Source organism: Colobus angolensis, unplaced genomic scaffold, assembly GCF_000951035.1.
Source record: "Colobus angolensis palliatus isolate OR3802 unplaced genomic scaffold, Cang.pa_1.0 Scaffold600, whole genome shotgun sequence".
Taxonomy (NCBI): Eukaryota; Metazoa; Chordata; class Mammalia; order Primates; family Cercopithecidae; genus Colobus; species Colobus angolensis.
The window spans coordinates 176,030-187,452 of NW_012119600.1; the positions used below are offsets into that span (position 1 = coordinate 176,030).

The 11,423-nt window shown below is 42.0% G+C and overlaps 1 protein-coding gene and 1 pseudogene across 2 annotated transcripts in view; both read left to right on the forward strand.

Annotated features, from left to right (window-relative positions):
* Window positions 1-9,306, forward strand: part of LOC105527008 — a 19,130-nt pseudogene extending 9,824 nt beyond the window's left edge.
* A 1,044-nt stretch (window positions 9,307-10,350) lies between these two features.
* The window catches only part of LYPD8 (LY6/PLAUR domain containing 8), a 13,312-nt gene continuing 12,239 nt past the window's right edge, over window positions 10,351-11,423 (forward strand). Inside the window, exons 1-2 of one of the 2 annotated variants that reach the window (XM_011963182.1) lie at window positions 10,351-10,433; window positions 10,752-10,899. The gene's annotated coding sequence lies outside the window, so the exon portion shown is untranslated. The remainder of the gene's footprint in view (window positions 10,434-10,751; window positions 10,900-11,423) is intronic. The other variant, XM_011963181.1, reaches the window with a different exon arrangement.

An 11,423-nucleotide genomic window follows, 5' to 3' on the forward strand; every position in this document is an offset into this window, starting at 1 on the left:
CTATTTGCTCAGTTGGCTGAAAACATTGCTGGCAGCCTAGATGTTTCTTCATGTTATGTTTATAAAAAGGCTAACATAAGAGACCAATGGCCTTGAGAAGCAAAAGAGTTAATGCCTGAAGATAACTTTACTTTAACTAACTCTTTCCTCAAACAGATGCCCCAAGTTCACGCGTCTGGCTCTTAAAAACTTCTGTTATTAAAAAATACTGTGTTACTCAGTAAGAAAAAACTTTTAAAACCCAGTGAAAAACTAACCTGCTTAGGACATGACAAAGTTGATACATGTGCCTGTGCAGGTTTAACACAAGTTTGATCCTAGGTCTTCATTTAGAAAACAGTTTCCAGCTGTAAAGAATTTAAAGCCCTCATTATAAGTATATTAGTGGTAATAGAAACTTGCTTGCTGCTCCCCTGTGTATTATGCTTGCTCCTTCAAATGATAAAAGCTTTTGTAGCTACCATGGGTTCCTCAGAAAACTTCAGCCCAAGTGTATTACATAAAACACTATCGCTCTGTCTGGCAAAGAGACTCGGAAAGTAAAAATAAAAGTGAGAACTCCCACTAATTTTAAGTGAAAATTCTCAAAGAGAGGGGATTAGGAAGGAGACCACCACTACTCCTGCTGCCTTCCTCTCTCGACCTTGCCTAGTTCACAAGACAGGAGGAAAGAGAGAAAGCAAAAAGTTAGAACGAAACAAAAGTAAGATAAATAGCCAGACAACCTTGGCACCACCACCCAGCCTAGGAGTTAAAGAAAGTAATAATCATAACATCAACACCTGACCTAAACTACTTATGTTATCTGTAAACCAGACACTGTATGAAAAAAGCACTGTAAAACTTTTTGCTCTGTTAGCTGATGCATGTAGTCCCCAGCCACGTTTCCCACGCTGCTGGATTTATCACGACCCTTTTACAGGGACCCCTTAATGTTGTAAACCTTTACAAAGGCCAAGTATTTCTTTCTCGGGGAGCTCGGCTCTTAAGACATGGGTCTGCCGACCCTCCCGGCTGAATAGAAAACCTCTTCCGTCTTTAATCTGGGGTCTGAGGAGCTTTGTCTGCAGTTCGTCCTGGCACGTATCCAGAACTCACTGCCAGTGTTTTATACCAAGCCACTGGTAGCAATGAGATTACTGAGGTGGAGTATTTCTCTATTGGCATTGTTTCTGGAGTGTAAGGAATACATGTTGTTGCTTTATTTGTTACAAGTTGGCTTATGAATGGAATGTGGCTAGCAGGAATGCTCGCTGTCGCGTGAGTTATTATTACCAGGGCAGACATAATACAAGAAGAACTGAATACTCCGTTTCTGTAAGAGAAAACTGGGCACTGCCAGGTTTTGCCTGCCAAATGACTGGACTTCCAGGCTATAAAAAAGCAACTTAAATACTTATGGAGGGAGGTTTTGTCGATGAGTGCTTCCATTTACACATTTATGATGATGGGGAGTACAGCCACTATCCAGTTTCTTCAAGCAATATCTCTGTTCCTGCTAGATATCTTTTCACTGGAGCGAAGTGATGAGGTTATGAAGTTTATAAAATCTATGTATTTTCTCTCTTCCTGGGATATTTACTGCAGCTAGAGAATCAAGCTTTCTTGGTATCTTGTTTATTAAGTTTATAGCAGTCTCAATGCTAACTAAGTGCCTTTGGCTAAATCTAAAGAAAGGAACTTTTGTAGCTAAAATAATGAAAGTGATTAATTTTTACTTGGTGTGTACTCTAACAGTGACATTGTATGTTATAATGAAGATGTTTGTCCTTCAGAAAGAAAATGGGCTCATGCTGAAATTCCTTGAAGTTAAGTTTGGACCAAATATGGCCAAGAAGTTTACAATGAATTGGCTCCTCTGTTAAGAATCTCTGCAGGTGGCCGGGCATGGTGGCTCACGCCTGTAATCCCAGCACTTTGGGAGGCTGGGGCGGGCAGATCATGAGGTCAGGAGATTGAGACCATCCTGGTTAACATGGTGGAAACCCGTCTCTACTAAAAATACAAAAATTAGCCGGGCGAGGAGGCTAATTTCACTATTTCCTGAGGCAGGAGAATAGTGTGAACCCGGGAGGCGGAGCTTGCAGTCAGCCGAGATCACACCACTGCACTCCAGCCTGGGTGACAGAGAGACTCCATAAAAAAAAAAAAAAAAAAAAAAAATCAACACTGTGATGTCCTCCCAATCTTGAAAAATAACTGAACCTTAATTTCATAGACTGAAGTAGAATGCAATTTTTTTCTACCTGCTCAGAATCTTTTGCAGATCAAATGTGGGCATTTGAAATACTGCTGCTGCTTCTCCCTACCTCTGTTAACTGGATCCAGAGTTCTGTGGGAAACAGAAGATGAGCATCACCGTCCTTTGATAAAATGTGATACCAACCACTCTGCAATATTCCAGATGGGTATCTTCTTTACTATTACCTGGTCTTGAAGATTTTACTGACTGCAACATTTCCCCATAAGTCTTCATTCTGTTATAATATTGTTCTTGAATCTGATTATGTTCAAGGTCAGAATATATTTCTCAAACATAATTTTGTAAATATTTAATATGATATAATTATATCATAGAAGGAAAGAATTATTTCTACCTTCAAGCAAGTTTCTGAAGATGTTTCATGATTTATAACAACTGAAGTTTTACAACAAAAGACTAATTTAAATGTTAGCTGAAAATACGTGACATTTAAATCAAAATCAAAATTACATAAAGGAAAGTAAGTGATTTTTAAGGATATACATAAGGATATATCCAGAATTTTCAGGATGGTCTTCTCGTCACCTGCTGCTTATCTGAGTTACTTTCTTGGTAATATATAGTGAATGATATTATTGCATTTTTTATGACTAGTAAATGATTAGTTTTTTCACTTATGCCTATTAATTTGATACCAATTTAATCATGATAAAACAACTGTTACCTATTTTATATATATATAACATTCTGATTTCCATGGGTTATTGGGGAACAGGTGGTATTTGGTTACATGAGTACATTGTTTTTTTTTGTTTGTTTGTTTGTTTTGAGACAGAGTTTCACTTTTGTTGCCCAGATTGGAGTGCAATGGCTCGATCTCGGCTCGCCACAACCTCCGCCTCCCGGGTTCAAGTGATTCTCCTGTCTCAGCCTCCTGAGTAGCTGGAATTACAAGCATGGGCCACCCTGCCTGGCTAAATTTTTTTGTATTTTTAGTAGAGATGGGGTTTCTCCTTGTTGGTAAGGCTGGTCTCGAACTCCTGACCTCAGGTGATCCACCCTCCTCAGCCTCCCAAAGTGCTGGGATTACAGGCATGAGCCACTGCACCCGGCCATATGAGGACATTCTTTAGTGGCGATTTGTGAGATTTTGGCGCAGCCATCACCCGAGCAGTATACCCTGCACCCAATTTGTAGTCTTTTATCCTTCACCCCTTTCTACCCTTTTCCTGAGTCCCCAAAGTCCATTGTATCATTCTTATGTCTTTGCATCCTCATAGCTTAGCTCCCACTTATGAATGAGAACATACAATATTTGGTTTTCCATTCCTGAGTTACTTCACTTAGAATAATAGTCTCTAATCTCATTAAGGTGGCTGCAAATGTTATTAATTTATTTGTTTTTAAGGCTGAGTAGTATTCCGTTGTGTGCATATATATATAATTTTCTTTATGGACTTATTGATTGATGGGCATTTTGGTTGGTTCCACATTTTTGCAATTGTAAATTGTGCTGTTATAAACATACGTGTGCAAGTATCTTTTTTGCATAATAACAAATAATAATTTTTTTGTATAATAATAAATAATAAATAATTTCTTTTCCTCTAGCAAAGTAGTGGGATTGCTGGATCAGGCAGTAGTTGTACTTTTAGTTCTTTAAGGAATCTCCACACTAGTTTCTATAGTGGTTGTACTAGTTTACATTCCCACCAGCAGTGTAGAAGTGTTCCCTGTTCAGTGCATCTACATCAACATCTATTATTTTTTAATTTTTTGATTATGACCATTCTTGCAGGAGTAAGGTGGTATTGCCTTGTGGTTTTGATTTGCATTTCCCTGATCATTAGCGATGTTGAGCATTTTTTCACATGTTTGTTGGCCATTTGTATATCTTCTGTTGAGAATTGTCTATCTGTGTCCTTAGCCCACTTTTTGATGGGATTGTTTGTATCTTCCTTGCTGATTTGTTTGAGTTCATTGTAGATTCTGGATATTAGTCCCTTGTTGGATGTATAGATTGTGAAAATTTTCTCCCACTCTGTGGGTTGTCTGTTAACTCTGCTGATTATTTCTTTGTCTGTGCAGAAGCTTTTTAGTTTAATTAAGTCCCATGTATTTATCTTTGTTTTTGTTGCATTTGCTTTTGGGTTCTTGGTCATGAAGTCTTTGCCTAAACCAAAGTCTAGAAGGGGTTTTCCAATGTTATCTCCTAGAATCTTTATGGTTTCAGGTCTTAGATGTAAGTCCTTGATCCATCTTGAGTTGATTTTTGTATAAGATGAGAGATGAGGATCCCATCTCATTCTTCTATATGTGGCTTGTCAATTATCCCAGCACTATTCGTTGGATAAGGTGTCCTTTCCCCACTTTGTGTTTTTGTTTGCTTTGTCGAAGATCAGTTGGCTGTAAATATTTGGCTTTATTTCTTGGTTCTTTGTTCTGTTCCATTGGCCTGTATGCTTATTTTTTATACCAGTACCATGCTGTTTTGGTGACTATGTCCTTACAGTATAGTTTGAAGTTGGGTAAAGTGATGCCTCCAGATTTGTTCTTTTTGTTTAGTCTTGCTTTGGCTATGCAGGCTCTTTTTTGGTCCTATATGAATTTTAGGATTGTTTTTCCTAGTTCTGTGAAGAGTGATGGTGGCATTTTGATGAGAATTGCATTGAATTTGTAGATTGCTTTTGGCAGTCTGGTCATTTTCACAACATTGATTCTACCCATTCATGAGCATGGGATGTGTTTCCATTTGTTTGTGTCATTTATGATTTCTTTCAGCAATGTTTTGTAGTTTTCCTTGTAGAGGTCTTTCATGTCCTTGGTTAGGTATATTCCTAAGTATTCAATCTTTTTTTGTAGCTATTGTGAAAGGGATTGAGTTCTTGTTTTGATTCTCAGCTTGGTCACTGTTGGTGTGTATAGTAGAGCTAATGATTTGTGTACATTTTGTATCCTGAAACTTTGCTGAATTCATTTACCAGTTCTAGGAGTTTTTTGCATGAGTCTATATGCCTTTCTGGGTATACAATCATACCAGCTGCAAACAGCGACAAGTTGACTTCTTCTTTACCAATTTGCGTGCCCTTTATTTATTTCTCTTGTCTGATTCCTCTGGCTAGGATTTCTAGTATTATGTTGAATAGACATGGTGAGAGTGAGCATCCTTCTCTTGTTGTAGTTCTCATGGGGAATACTTTCAACTTTTCCCTGTTCAGTGTAATGTTGTCTGTGGGTTTGTCATAGATGGCTTTTCTTACTTTAAGGTATGTCCCTTCTATGTAGATTTTGCTGAGGGTATTAATCATAAAGGGATGCTGGATTTTGTTAAATGCTTTTTCTGCATCTACTGATATGATCATGTGATTTTTGTTTTTAATTCTGTTGATGTGTTGACTTACATATGTTAAACCATCCCTGCATCCCTGGTATGAAACCCACTTGATTGTGATGGATTATGTTTTTGATTTGCTATTGGATTTGCTTAGTTAGTATTTTGTTGAGGATTTTTGCATCTATGTTCATCAGGGATATTGGTCTGTAGTTTTCTTTTTTAGTTACAACCTTTACTAGTTTTGGTATTAGGGTGATACTGGCTTCACAGAATGATTTAAGGAGGATTCCATCTTTCTCTACCATTTATAATAGTGTCAACAGGATTGGTACCAATTATGTATTTATTTATTTATTTGAGACAGAGTCTCGCTCTGTCACCTAGGCTGGAGTGCAGTGGCACAATTTTGGCTCACTGCAACCTCCATCCCCTGGGTGCAAGCAACTCTCTTGCCTCAGCCTCCCCAGTAGCTGGAATTACAGGTGTGCGCTACAATGCCCGGCTAATCTTTGTACTTTTAGTAGAGACGGGGTTTCGCCATGTTGGCTAGGCTGGTCTTGAACTCCTGGCCTCAAGTTATCCACCCCTCTTGACCTCCCAAAGTGCCATGATTACAGGTGTGAGCCACTGCGCCTACCTCTTCTTTTAATGTCTGATAGCATTTAGCTGTGAGTTTGTCTGGTCCTGGACTTCTTTTTATTGGCTTTTTTTTTTTTTAAAGAATTACCATTTTAATCTCTCTGCTTGTTATTGGTCTGTTCAAATATTCTATTTCTTTCTGGTTTAATCTAGGAGGGTTGTATATTTCCAAGAATTTATTTATCTCCTCTAGGTTTTCTAGTTTATGCATGTAAAGATGTTCATAGTAGCCTTGAATGGTCTTTTTGTATTTCTGGTGGTATCAGTTGTAATATCTCCTGTTTTGTTTCTAATTGAGCTTATTTATATCCTCTGTTTTCTTCTTTTTGGTTGATCTCACTGGTGGTCTATCAATTTTATTTATCTTTTCAAAGAACCAGCTTTTTGTTTCACTTGTCTTGCTACCAAATTGGCATATAAGTAAATGAGTATTCATAAATTAAGTCTAAACAGTTTTCAAGTTCATGTGAATCTTCGATAAATAAAACTGGCTTCAAAAGTTATTATTAAAATAATAAAAATATCTTTAGAGTCATCAGCATACATTTCTGTCTAAATCAATAAATTTTATATTGACCTCTGTGGTTATTAGGGAAATAACTTTAGATAATGACTAACTTTATATAATACTTTGGTTTTCAAGAGTAATCTAAATTGTTAAAAAATAAATTAATTAAATACATGTAAATGAGATAAATATCTATAAGTGGACTTTTTGTGTAATGTAAAATCTTAACATTATTTTAAATTAAATAACAAATGCTTATTGAATGTCTGGGTCATTTCCAATGTAAATAATTATTATATGAGAAAACACGGTTCTGAAATTGTGAAATAATTTTATGTATAAAATGCTAACATCTGACATACAGTTCAGATTTCTTGCTTCTTGTTTCCACTAAAACTTAAGATTACTAGAAATAAAAATTCTAATTAATATATAGTTCTGTAAATTGCATTTTATAAAAATAATTTTGTGTAATTTGGAAGTCATTTTAAAGCCATTTACTTGAAAAGGTAAAAAGAAACCCCAGAAGTGGGGAAGAGCGATGTGAAGAAAGTTACGGGTATAAAGGTGCACCCATAACTTTCACATATATATATATGCTTGTAAATTAAGTCTCATCATACTGCTGTGATTATTCATATAGAAGTTTTTGTATAAACAGTCGTTTTCATTCAATTATATTGGGTGTATACCTAGGTGTGGAATTGCTGTGTCATTGGTAACTCTCAGAGGAACTGCCAAACTGTTTCCACAGTGGCTGCACCATTCTACACTCCTACCAGTAATGTATGAAAGTTCCAGTTTCTCCATATCCTGACACTTGCAATTTTCCTTTCTTCCTTCTCTTTCTTTCCTTCTCTGTCTCTTTTTCTTTCTTTCTTTTTGATTTTATTCGTGTTCGTGGGCATGACGTGGTATCTAATTGTGGTAGAAGTGTGTTCTGAGGCTGGACCTCGCCTGAGACCATTGCCCTGTGCAGATAGGAAAGCCCCTCTGGGCTGTGCAGTCACTGATACGAGCTCATAGAACAATGGTAGCAGCAGTAGCCATTGTTTTTAGAGCCCTTTGTGACGTGATAGTTTCTCCTCATCGTCTGCTTGTGTGACCTCCTTTAACCTTCAGCATAGCTTCTCAGGCAGTAGCGCCATTTTTGCCACTTGAAAGGTAGGAAACCCAAGACTCAGGAGATCATCATCTTACATAAGGCCACGGACGACTGGGGAAGTTTATCTTCCAGGACATGCTCATTTCCTCTGCAAGGGGACTGGGTTGGGGGGGGTGACAGGAATGTTGGGGGCAATAATTCGTTCTTTGTAGCCTGTTCTCACATCTCCAAGCTGGAGGAATAAGCTAGACAATAAAAGGCTCCCAGAAGCAAACACAGAGAGAAGGCGGGTCGGGGTGGATGCCCTTGATCCTTTTGCTGAGTTTTTGGCTTGGACTCCTGTTGGATACAATTCCTGCTCTGGCTTCCCTGACCTGACCCCACACACCTCCACACGCTTATTCAAAAATGGGTGGGCTCCTCTGGAAACTCACCTCCGAACTTCGCTGGTCATCAAGGGAAACTTTGGGAAAAGGCCGTTTCCCAGAGTGGTTCCAGATTTAGCACTGGATGACTCGCTGGGACGCAGCCGAGCTCCAGGTTTGCCTCAGCTCAGCAGGTTGTAAGGACAGGCAACCTTGCCCTCTTCTAAAAAGATGATGGAACCAGCCTGCCTGAGGTGTGCCCAGGGCTTCTTAGTTTAAAAGTTGGGCTGCTTGCTGAGACGTAGCTTCTCCTGGGTCTCTGGATTTCTCGGCTAGTCAGGAGGAGTCTGCTTTAGAGGAGGGCTTTTTCATAATTCCCTGTGACTGATTCCGGTCCTTGGACCCCACACTGATGACAGAGAGGTGAACTCCTGGAGGAGGGACGAGGGGAGTCTAGTCAATGTCTCCAATCCCACGGGTGGAGGCTGCAGGCTGCGTCCCATATCAGCCATGTTGAGATGGGAAGATTGGTGGCCCAGGTGTCTGAAGGCCTATAGGGAAGGCCCCCCTGGGCCTGTTTCCTTATCTGTCACGGTAGCTGGTGATACCCTTGGCACACTGCCTGGGGCCTCAAACCCAGGACCGCTCTGAGCAGCCATGTAGACTGCGCAGCCTAGTTCAGGGGGCTTCCGTTGTCTTCAGTGTCCTTGTTGATGAATGGGCCCAGTTAAAATCATACATGGTGTTAATAATAATTCCCCATGAGGTAGGCGTCCTCAGGACATTATTGATAGATAGATGGCCTTGGAAAAAACACAGAGGAATGGGGTGATGATTCCAGGAGTAAATAAATCATCAGGAGGCATTTCTTCAGGGCCTGATGATTCCATTTTAAAGACAAAGAGCTCTGGCCCAACGAGTGAGGTTAATAAGTAACTCATGTGATGTGAGGGACAAAGTCTGGATTCAGACTCAGATCTTTGTGGTTGCGTTGGGTCCATTTGCCTGAGTATCCGGTGCCTTCTGAGAGGAATTAACACTGATCAACCCGATTTTCCCGTGTCAGGACTCAGTCTGACACCAGAGCTGTTCTCTCAGAACAGTGTTTGTGGGCTCGTCGGGCCCCCCGTGCCCTGCCAGGTGACTGACTAATGTGTGGTGGGAAACAATATGGTTCTGTTAGGGAGGAAGCTGCTTTTTTTCTTTTTAGGAAAATGCTGTGATAAGCAGCCTGAAGGCACATGGTGGTGAGGAGCGGAGAGAAAAAGAGATGGCTGGAGTCTCTGCTTATAAAAATAGCTCTGAGTTTGTCTTCTCCATCAGACTGACTACAGCCTCCTCATTGAAAGTGGAAGCCTCTGCACCTGCTCGCCCCAGCATGGCTGATGGCTCATCGTACTCTGTCTCTCTGCCAGAGCAGTCACCACATTCTGACTTTCCCTGTGATTTGCTTATCTACCACTTTAATTTATGCTGTCGGTAGCCCTCTCTAGACTACACTCCAGGAGGGCAAAGGTCTTTGTCTTTTTGCTCACAAGTACCTCCCGGTTTCCTACAGTAGGCCTAAGACACGGAGGGTGCTCAAAAAATGTTTATTGAATGAATGCATGAGTTTGGGGAAGGAAGAGAGAGCTGAGACATGGGAAGGGTAGCCATCGCCAAGGGGTATTTTCAAGAGCAGGGAACTGCCAGGTTTAAACACAGGCTGGGGGACACTGGTATGATAGGTATCCCTCAACCACTGCATCCTCGGATGAGTGGGCTCCCCCCACTCCCCACCGTGTGTGTGTCTGTGTGTAAAGTGCCAGGACAGTGTAAAGATGAGGAGGGAAGATAACTCAAGTCCACACTCAAAACCAGGAGCACCCATGGCACAGTGTGAGGAGACTGGGAGAGTGTGGAAGATAACTTACTCCTCTTTCCATTTTGCCAAAGGCAGGCCTTGACCAAAGTTGTTCCCAATTCCTAGAGGTCTGAGAGAGGACACGAGCTGCACAGATGCCAAAGGGTTGAGCAGCCTGTAGCCCTATTGGCCATGGCACAGTCTGATAGCCAGAAGCCTTAGCCTGTCTGCACAGATGCCAAAGGGCTGGCCCTATTGGCCAGGGCACAGTCTGACAGCCAGAAGCCTTAGCCTGTCTGACCCAGCGGTCCCTCCCCAGAAGAAGCTGTGCTTTTTGATTGTACGGCCACCTGTATATAAGGCGTCTCCCACACCAGCACTAAGCTTCCACTGGGATCCTCCTTCTGTAGGACAATCACCAGGCCAGATCCAGAAGGTGAGAGGACTGTAAGGCCAGGGCCTGAGCCCTGGGAGAAGCTGCAACCACGGGAAGGGCATTCAGGACCAGCTCAGGTCCTTCCCTGGCCAGGTCCAGGACATTCTTGTGGCCCTTGCTCCTTTGGCATTGCCCTAGGCAGTCATATGCTCAGGAGGGGGGAGTCTGGAGTTCAGGGAGGACGTAGGCTGGGGACGTAGTTTTCTTGTTGCTTTGCCATCTGCTATTCCATGTGTGGTTTGTGTGCGGTGTGTGTGTGTCTTCTGTGCATCGTTGTGTGTGGCATCCTTCATTCTGTGTGGTTTTGTGTCCTCACAGCCTCTCTGAGCTCCAGCTTTCTCTGTGGAAGATGAAAGCAATTATAGCAGGACCCTGCCAGGCTGTTGAAAAGATTCCACAATAAAACTTTGCACATGGGAAGTACCCAGTGAAACAGCCTCAGATGCCACTTCTTCTCCTGTCCCAGGTGGGGGCCCCTGCCTTGACCCCAGCTTCACTGGTCCCTCTTACCCACAGAGGTGGTGAGCATGGCCCTGGGTCCTCCTATGGGGTCACTCCCAGGCTCTGTTTCTCTGCTGTGTGCCCCTGGGTCAGGTCCTGAACTCTCTGGGCCTCCATCATTTCTCCCTGAAAATGAGGCTAGTGTCAGGTCTTCACCATAGGCTGAGGTGATCTGTGCACTTGATGTGCTGCTGGGATCTCTTTCTTATCTCATCTCATCCTCTCCTTTCCCCTCTTCCATCACACTACAAGGCTTGAGAGGCCTTTTCCCAGAAGGCCAGGCCCCTGAAACTCTTTTCCCACTGAGGAGAAAAGCAAGCAGCTGGGATTCCAGGCCTGGAGGGGTGCCGGGGCCTGAAGAGGTGTGCCCAGGCGTGTAGGGTGTGCCCGGGCGTGTAGGGTGTGCCCAGGCGTGTAGGGTGTGCCCGGGCATGTAGGGTGTGCCCAGGTGTGTAGGGTGTGCCCGGGCATGTAGGGTGTGCCCAGGCG